Below are 10068 nucleotides of genomic sequence, written 5' to 3' on the forward strand. Positions count from 1 at the left end.
GCTATTCCCTCCCTTTTCAAGTTATTTCGATTACTAAGCAGATTATTAGAAAAGTTTCAGTTGTGTCACTCCTGATTTTTTTAGGCTTTCAGCTGTCAATCATTGCTTCACTGGTTCATCTTGTGACTTTTGTTACATCGCCGGAAAAGACAAATCGGCATATGCAGTTGACTTGTGACACTTAGAATTTCTCCGGCTGAATATTGACCCGGTTTTCATGACAAAGCCATATCGGGCAGCATCAAAAGTTGTTTTTCTTCGTGTCAGGAGTGTGCTACAAAGGTGGTGAGTAAAGACATCTGACGTGGCTCATATATAACATGCGTCTTGCCTACTGCTAGGATTAGCAATTTCGAAAGCGCCATGTACATATAAAAAGACAGATGATGAGAACGAGTTATATAAGCGATTTTCCGTCTTGTCGCGGGTGTGCGGGCAAAGGATTCTTAATTTTCTCTTCAAACAATAATTTTTCGATTTCCCAAGCTGCCCCGTATCTAGTAATGATCGCATCTTTCCGAAAATTATCTCGAAGCTTTGTCCAGCACGAAAAAAGTTTAATTTCGGTTCAGTTTTGTGCAGTTTTAAAGGTTCATTTCACGACACCATCTTGTATGCAAATGATGAGAGATCTCAGCAGATGCGAATTCAATTTACCTTTTCTATTTTGAAGTACAAGTGGTGCATAGCTATTGCATTGCAGTCTCTACATCAGTCCATTTTTGTGCAAAACTTCGTCATTTCTTATCTCGAACTCGGTTCGGTTTTGCGAATATAAAACTGCATTTCACGACACCGTATCCCGTGTAAATGAGTCTTTTTCTAGCAAAATTTCTATATATTTTTTTTTTTAACCCGAACTCATCCCGGTTTCGAGGGGTAAGCTGGAAAATCAGGAATCCAGTAGTGGTTTTATCTGAGGGTTACTTTTAATCTCTTCTATACCCTCTTGGGTAATGTACCTGAGGGTTACTTCTAATCTTTTTTATACCCTCTTGGGTAGTGTTATCTTGAGGGTTACTTTTAATCTTTTCTATACCCTCTTGAGTAATGTACACCTGGGGGTTACTTTTAATCTTTACTGTACCCTCTTGGGTAGTGTTTTTATCTGAGGGTTACTTTTAATCTCTTCTATACCCTCTTTGGTAATGTGCCTGAGGGTTACTTTTAGAGGGTCTCAATGGGGTGCCGGCTTTTACGGTTATCGGCTAAAATTTTGGCTCTTTTACGGCTATCGGTTAATTTTTTACAGTTACGGTTAACAAAAAAGTTAAAATTGATTTCTTTGGTTCCAAAAGATTAAATATTAATAAACCTGTGTTTTTTTTTTTAATCTTTAAAGCAAAATAAAGGTGTTATGGTCATCTCAGGCTTAAATGAGTCATTATTTTGAAAAAATTTTCATATTTGATAAATCATACCACTTCTAATATTATTTTACGCATAGAATTGTGAAGTACGAAAAAGGATTCAATACAAGGCCATACACAATCTACCTGCCTCACCCAAGCACTACGGCGTCTTTGATGTTTTGGCCGGTTTTCAAAGTTTTTGCGAACTGGAAAAGTTAGGGTTGCATTAGGCAATGTACCCCGATGACAGATTTTTACACCAAAGTGACCACATTCACACCAAACTTTGCCAAGTGCGGCCCATGCCTTAGTGATCAACAGTAAGCGTTTTGCAAACAGTGACATCTCTGCTAGTTGCTTTACTCAGGTATTTAATTTACTCAGGTATTTAATTTAGTTTCTGCAATCCGCAAGATAAAAGACCCGCAAAAATTTCTTGCCACGCGGCATCCTAGTAGTCACGTACAAAATTCATAACTGTAAAAGTACTTACTGTTCAGCTCGCTTTCACTATCTGAGTCAAGAAACAGGGGTAGTTCCAGATCTAGCTGCTGCTGGGTCGATAAAGAATAATTTTCTATCTTGCCGCTGATTTTGGCGAGGCGGTAAAGTTTAAGGTCAAATTGCCCAAGACCGAACTTCCTGGCTTGCTCGTTAAGACCAAGAAAGTCAATAACGTTTTTCTTGAACGCTGAAAGTGTCCGATGCTCTTCTTGAACTTTGAGTCTTGCCTTGTTTCTTTTGCTTTAATCTTTTCTTTACCCTCTTGAGAAGTGTACAACGGTGAGTTACTTTTCCTTCCATAGTAGACGGAGAAAAAGCCAAACGGCATGATGCATTGATTAGGGATCATAAATGGGTTGAGGCACAGCTTATCGATGTAGAAAGAAAATAGTCGAAACCTGAATGTTACTCTATGCGTAACCTAAACACATTTATGCGTGACGTAATCCCATTTTAAAATAGTTATTTCACGCGTGAAATATTTCTGGCTTTGCATATTTTTCTTCCTGCTTCCTGAACGCTTTATCACGTGGTTTGTGAGCGCAAATCCGTAGATGTGAGTGTTTGCGAAATTTAAATTGTGTTTCGGTATATATGATGGTACTGCCGTTCCAGAATCGCCGCATTTAAAAGGTCATAATAAGAATAGAGGGGGTAGACGGAACGGAAACCGTCCGTTCAAAGTGATGTGTATTTTTTGGCTTATCTAGTCAATGCAGTTTATGGACCTTTAAGGTTCAAAATATGCAATGTCAAAGAAGGACTTTTTGGAGTTAGCCTTAAATAGGCCGTTAATCATGGAAGTGATTGTCCCTGTTATATTTGCAGCGACATTTGGCCTGGATCATATTTCTGGACATTGTGTTAACGAATTACTGCTTTTTTCGCTTAAGACATTGTTTCTACAAAGAGAATAAGCTTAGTGAACCGCTCTTCAGGCTATTTCGAATTTGGTCCGTAAAGGTTTCTTACGAAATTTCCCTTGACTATTTTATCTGGAGAATGTGCAACTAAATTAATGTTGTGTCTGGAAAATGATTTAAAATGTAATTGTCGGAAGCTGCGGTTTTTTTCATTTTAGTCGAGGAGAGCTTTAATTACATTTTTGTGGCAAATATCCAATGTCATGAAGTGTTCAGCGAACACCTCATGCTACTGAGGGGTGTCAAACCTTGGTTTGAATTACTTATGCAAATAAGCTGGCTGCACATTGAGTGTGCAGCCAACTCATTTGCATAAATTTTTTTCAGGCGCAAAGCTCCTCATTTTACAAACGTGAACCAGCCCGAGAGCCTTTGCGCAACGAAAAGAACGAAACAAAGGCAACCAATAGAAAATTCGAAATGAAGGTCAAACTGATCAAAGAAAAAACAGAAACCATAACACACTGCTTAACGAAAGCGATAAGCTCTTCCGTTTGAGACAGGCCTCCCTCAGTTCTCGTCAACAGACTTTAGCTTGCAAGTGGCCTGTATATATGGAACCAGGGACGACGTGTGCACATGCTATGCTGATATGGTAGTATCTTCTTTGTGCTCTTCCTAACTTCCAACATTTTGTGCCATCTAAGTACAGATATGGATACCAGTCCACCTCCAAAACGTCCAATGACTGCCATGCTATCAACAGATTGAGAGTCTTTTTGAAAGCTTCAAGCTTCCTTCACTTCCGTTACCTTTTGAGATGTTTCCTTTTAGCTTCATAAAAAGAAAGGATTAGAAGATTCAGGAGTGATGGGTTTCGGCGGTAAAGGAAAACCCTGGGGCACGGATGGGTGGAGCGGCGTCAGCCTTTGGCTAAACATAAATGTAAATGATTGTGGTAACGGCCCTTGGTATCAAAAAGGATGATTTTGGTCAACCCCTCCCATTACTGCGACCACGTGAGACACCTCGCTGGTCAGGGGAAAAGTCTGGTGCTGTCGCTGTAGATCTTTGCCCTGATTCAGTATTGATTGGTTGATGAGTGGGAAGTAAGATCATTGAACGGTGATTGTGTTTGCGGCTGCCGTGACGAGAATGAAGCGTTCCAAGCGCTGTTTGTGTTGAATTGAGCCAGAATTGAGGGAAATGATGTGGAATCAAACGACTGCTGGACAGCTGTTGGCGAAATGGGTACAGTTGCACTTGACGTCGCACCTAAAGAAGCACCTGAAGTCGAAGTTGAAGTTGCACGTGTATGTTTCCTTGTCCAGAAACGAGGAGGGCATTGGTAGGACGAAGTCAACTGACATTCGCTCTCGCTTTTCTTTGCCTCTTTGGACCTTGCTTTCGACCACATGATCTCGTGTCGATGTTAATAGTCGCCACTGACGTACGCGTGAGTCCACCCTTGATCTTCTGCCTCTTGTATCACGTGATGAACTTGTCAAGGACATCTTCTATTTCCGTAACGGCTTGAAATTTCTGCATGTACAGGTCACTTTAAAGCGTGCGTATAGTTGCAATTGAACAAAGTGTGGAATGCCCCTGTTTCAGACAATGGAGAATGTCCTTATTTTGGAGTCCCTCGAGGGTGCTGGGAAGATAGTGTTTGACTGGGATAGTATTCTACCAGCTTTCTTCCAGTTCCATTCAGCGATGTGGAGTTCTAGACTTCCTGGTATGCAATTATGTGGAAGCGATAATTGTAAGGATGTATCTGCTCCACACAATAGTTGCGTTTTTGTTGACAAGAGGTTGGCATGATAGGAAGTGCCGGCGTAGATATCGTCAATGGATAAGTCATATATCTTCTTGACGTAATCCTTTCTTTGGCGCTCGTTTATAGCCCACCACTCATCCGCAGATAATTTAAATCTTTTAAATTTCCCTCGGAGTTCGTATCTTTCCGAGGCTCCAAATAGGGCTACTATGACCTCTGTCCCTTGGTCGTCCTCGATCATTTCTTTGACTGCTTTGGCGAATGCTGTTTCACCCATTTCTTTGCCCTGTGTTTTATGTCGAGGTCTGGCATTCGTGTTTTCGCTGTCATTTATATAAAATTTATCGGGCGGAGAACCAGGACCCGCCTTTGTTCACACGTCTGCAGTCATACAATTCTTCATCATGGAGGCCCTTTCCATCATCCAGTCGTGGAACTTAAAATTACCGTCTCTCCTGCCTTCCCTTTCCTCCTAAGGCTGTTTCAATGGGAGAAGAATTGCGTCAAATTCATCTCGAGTAGTCGCATCTAGGAGACTTGGTTGGTAGGTTCGTCCTTCTTGCTTTCCAAATACCTCCGACAGGTATTGTCTGAAGTCTGTTACATGTAGCTGGTTTAATTTTGACTTAACGTTACCTTCGAAGTGACGGAAGCAGCAGAGATGTATTGCCTTTGTAAGGCAGGTGGACAGTGCCTCACTAAGGCTGTCCTCGCCATCCGTTCCAAAAGCTACTAGATCTTCCAGTCTCGTTACAATGCTCTTCAATTTGCTAAAGCACTGTAAGTAAGTTTGCTTAAATTATGTGTGGTGAATGAAAATAATTCCTATGAAAACAGGACACTTATCAGTCTTTTACAGATTTTAAAAGGACGTTTCTATAAGAGGTCGTTGTTACACTAAAATTTCCAAAGTTAAACGTTGGATCGACTGACAAGTGGCTGAAGTCCAGGTCTTGTGTACAGAATTGCGATAGGTCAGCGAGTTGATTATCGGTTGCCAACAAAATGAGGGGCTCCCGAGACAATTCTTGCATTCGCACAAAGTCACTTCCCTTCTGTATGAGCGAACCAGTTTAGAGTTGTCATCTCATCCTTTTCTCTAGATCTGCGTTCTGCATAGGACGATTCCACACGCGCCTGTTTCATGTCATATGCCCAGACCCCTTCCGTGGAGTATATCAGCATCTGAACTTGCGGAAAGAGCTCCCAAAAAGTTACTTGCGACAGCCATCCCTGCAAAAACGGTGGAACTTGCACAGACGGAGTCAGCGGTTATAACTGTAGTTGTGCGCCGGGATTTCACGGGACACTGTGTGAAAAGATTGAAGGCCTGTCTTGTTCAACAGGTTTGTAGAGACGTGAAACAGATTTATAATCTGATGTATGAATCCTTAAATTTTGGAAACAAGCTTTGATGGTTTTTGCAATAGATATGTTTTTCAGAATTAGACTTAACAGGTTCTTAAAAACAACTCAGTCTATCTCCTAATATTTGCTTTTGAATTGTTTGAAATCTACTTTCTTGTATTTTCAGTTATGTCAATAGTTGACAATCAACAAAGGGTACTCAGTCCTAGACCCCAGTCGTGAAATATTCCTTAGAAAACGTGTGTTACAGGACTTTTAGTCACCTCAAGATTTCAATTCTACTTTTCTTTTTCCACAGCTTATGGAATAACTTTTGAACAGCTCATCACCGAAAATTACGCTAAGAAAGAAAACGCCATTTCATCAAATCTCTCAGAATTTACGGTGTGTTTTTTTGTTAAAGGGATGGATGCAAATTCAATGAATAACCAGTGCCTCTACAGCGACGCAGAAGCTTCTCATAAATATGGAAATGGTATTTCTGTTTTTTTGAATGCTCCAAGAATTGATATCATGGTGAATGAGTTGGACGGATTTAGGTAAGTGATGTGTAAAACAAAACAAAAAGGTATTGAAAAAGTAGCGGCGCTCAGCTGAACATTCTTACACGTTTTTTGAGGCGATTGGCATTGTATTGAGGGAATTTATGTGGAATTAAGGGAAGGGAAAGTACTAATTGTTTTATAAACCGGACGAAAGGGCCGTACTGGAGAATATCGGCCCGAGGTCGTCACGATACGGACCTAGTGTGGCGAGGTCCGTGCAAAAATGACAGAGGGCCAATATTCCTCAGTGTGGCTCGAGCAAGTGTGGTTAGCAGTAAGTAGTTTTTTACATGCCACTCGGACCAAAAGTTTTAATTTTGTCGGCTTTCATTAGCAAAAACACATGGCGTATGACCATTTCCGTCGAAAAAGTCCCTTTGGCAAAATACCGACCAAGTAAGAAGCAATCAGGACCAACTTGCCATATGGTAGAGTCCCTCGTTAGGAAATAGCGAGCACAGTGATCGCACATGCTTAGAAAATGCCAGAAAATTGTGACAAAATTACAGTAATTGCTATTATAGAAATTTTGGAGGCGCGTTGGCCTCATGGTTGGTGCGCTCGACTCTGGATCGAGTGGTCCGGGTTCGAGCCCCGGCCGGGACATTGTGTTGTGTTTATAGGCAAGACACTTTACTCTCACAGTGCCTCTCTTCACCCAGGTGTATAAATGGGTACCGGCAAATTTAATGGCATCCCATCCAGGGGGGAGTAGAAATACTCCTAGTCACTTCAGGCTACAGAAACCGGAGTTAAACACCGGCCTAATGGGCCACTAGGCTCGTAAACAGACTTTACCTTACCTATTATAGAAATTACAAAAGAATCAATGTAATTTTGCGTTGAAGAAAACAGTGGATGCTTTGCTAATAGGAGTAATTAAGACAAAAATTAGTAAGATTCTCAAGGATATGGAGCCCTTCTAGTAAACAAATAGAGAAGCCTTGACTGTGCCTTATTCGTTGGTAAAGCACGCAGGAAGCGGCTAGAGCACGAAAGAAGTGTAGGGAAAAACATGAGACGTAGTCGAATGTTTCTCCCCACTTCGTGATCATGAGTGAATTCACAGGAACAAGTAGATTACTCTGGATGATGGCGCCGTAAACTCGGCTGCTGTGACCGACGTAGCCTTCAACTCAACGCATCGGAAAGGATGCGCTGTTGTCTTAGTTAAGTTCACTTGAAGGGCGGCCGATGTAACTTTTGAGGCTTGCTTCACTGCGATGACCGGAGATCGCCATGATAAGCTAGCCGCGATGGACATCAGCACGATCGCAGTCGCTCTGACATTGTCATGATTTGTATGAATTTTAACAGTTATGCCAGTTTAGATATATTTTCAAGTTTCATCAGACCTTTTTTTTTTGGTTTTTGTTTTTTAACACGAAACTATTTGTGCTATACAATTGTTAGCTGTTTTTTATTTTTATTACCGTTCGTAAGTTTACAATCTAACTGAGCGTGAAAATCTTCAAAACTCGGACAATCCAATTCGTTTTCTTTAAGAGGATTTTCGTCTCTGCACACGTGATAATGATTCAAATTACGGCGCTCGGCATGTTTACAAACCTTTCTTTGGTTTTTCTGTTGTAACTTGCCGGCTCGCTTATTCCGAAGTGTCACTTTCAATTAACGAAAAAAAGCTAGACGTAGTACAAATTGGCAGATGGCGTGACAGTTTTAGCTCAGGTCCGTGTTCTCTACACTGTTATAGTTCACCACTAAATTTCTCCGGTTCTTATTGGTTTAAATCGATCACGTGACGCGATAGTGTTCATCTGTGGAGAGACATTATCAGCCCATAGTGCCCGCCCGCGGAAAATACCTGGATTGATAGTGCCCGTCCGCGGAAAATACTTGGATTGATAGTGCTCATCCGTGAAAAGTTTTGAATAGTTTGACGGCCGCGAAGTTAGGCAGATCGGAAAAACAGTGACTTTTCAATTCGGACAGGTATAACGTGTTATTTATCCAAGTACAGTTGCGAATTATTGACATTTGTGACAAGCTGTAGGCGCGGGAGAAAATTTAGTGGTGAACAATAAAAACAATAGAGTGTTTATGTCTCGGAACTATCGATCTGATAGCTGCCCCTTGGAAATTTGATGTCCTTAAAACTAGCATATTTGCCTTCAAAGCTTCGCTTCTCAGGAGAATATTTGTGTTAAGAATATCAAATTTCCGCGGGGCAACTATCAGACGATAGTTCCTCGACAGAAACACTCTATTGTTTAAATAGAGTACGTCCTTTCAACCAATGACAGCGCGCGTTATATCCAAACTCTGTTATGATTAACAATTATTCGCCGAAGGCGAGGTGAATATCGTCGAATAATCCCCGAGACGAAGTCGAGGGGATTATTCGACAATATTCACCGAACCTGAGGCGAATAACCGTTTTAGTATAATTTCAGAGCTGAACAACAGAAAAATTTCTAGAATCATAACATTTTAGTAACATTTATTAACATTTTATATAAACCGCGTGGAGCGGTTTATATAGCGTCATATAAGGAACCGCTCGACCAATCAGATTGCTGGAAACTCTTTGCTCAGCTCTGAAATTATACTAATAGTCAGTATGCCCTCTCAATCAGCTTCATTAATAAAAGGACTCGACCATCAACAGAAAATAATTTGAAACCCTTTTCTTCACACTGCAAAGCAGTGATAATCGCAACTATCATGATGATATATAAGTGGTAAAAATAACAACGATAGTAATGACCAAAACTATATCAGAGAACATAGGGTCAGATATAATACTTTTTTTAAATTAACATAGCTCACTCGCGTGATACTTTTCAAATTTCAGCTCAAAGTGGCAAACACGTCTCAAAGCAAGAGCCAATCGCATCCCTGTTTGATCATGGAAACGCTGCCTGCGAGTGGTCAGTCCCTTCTTATGTACTCCATATCTTAAAAATCTTTGAAAGCCCCATATCATCGTGACATTTGATCTAGAGGCAGTTTGCTTAACAACTGGCTTGCTTTTAATGGAAAGGAAATGGCAGAGGAAGGTAAGAGGTAGCTTTTCATGTCCTTCGTAATTCCCTTTTTAATTGTCACACTGCCACAAAGTCAATTGGGCACTTAGGCTTTAGTAGTCTGCTTCTCTGAAAAATGTTTTGGCCAGTAGGAAAGGCTAGACTGGATTCCAAACTCGGCGCTGCACCAAACCGTGGACTAGCTTTAAGACTAGTCTCTTAGCTGAGTAGTGAAGTTTGTCTGTCCATTTATGTTCAACTCTGACGAGGAATGTTATTTTAAGTCGCACCGGGTTATCAGTATTACTCCACTATTTCACAATTTTACTATAGTATCGAACGCGCAAGATACCCCACGTTCTTACGCAGTGGAACAGGAACAGGCCAAAAATACGGAAAGGAAAGCGGAGCAACTAATTGGCTTCCGTGAACGATCCAACCTACGCCTTTCTTTTTGTGCATAGAGTATTTAAGCGCCTCACATTTTTTTTGTTGGTCGTAAAGGTTTCGTTTGTATTGTTTTCGTCTTTCGCCAACGCCGTAAGCAATCGATGTACCGCTCAAATAAGGCCTTGGGGATTATTTCGTAAACTGGAAGTCAATATATTAGGAAATGAAATTATAGAAAAATAAAAATCTCTTATTCAGTGGTTATACATATAACACGAC

General features: G+C 40.9%; 1 protein-coding gene and 1 pseudogene across 2 annotated transcripts in view; both read right to left on the minus strand.

Moving 5' to 3' along the window:
- Nucleotides 1–10068, minus strand: part of LOC111346485 (uncharacterized) — a 77748-nt gene that overhangs the window by 32281 nt on the left and 35399 nt on the right. The gene's annotated exons all lie outside the window — the stretch shown is intronic.
- On the minus strand, nt 4330–5836 carry LOC148732938 (uncharacterized; annotated as a pseudogene).

This window comes from Stylophora pistillata, chromosome 4, assembly GCF_964205215.1.
Source record: "Stylophora pistillata chromosome 4, jaStyPist1.2, whole genome shotgun sequence".
Taxonomy (NCBI): Eukaryota; Metazoa; Cnidaria; class Anthozoa; order Scleractinia; family Pocilloporidae; genus Stylophora; species Stylophora pistillata.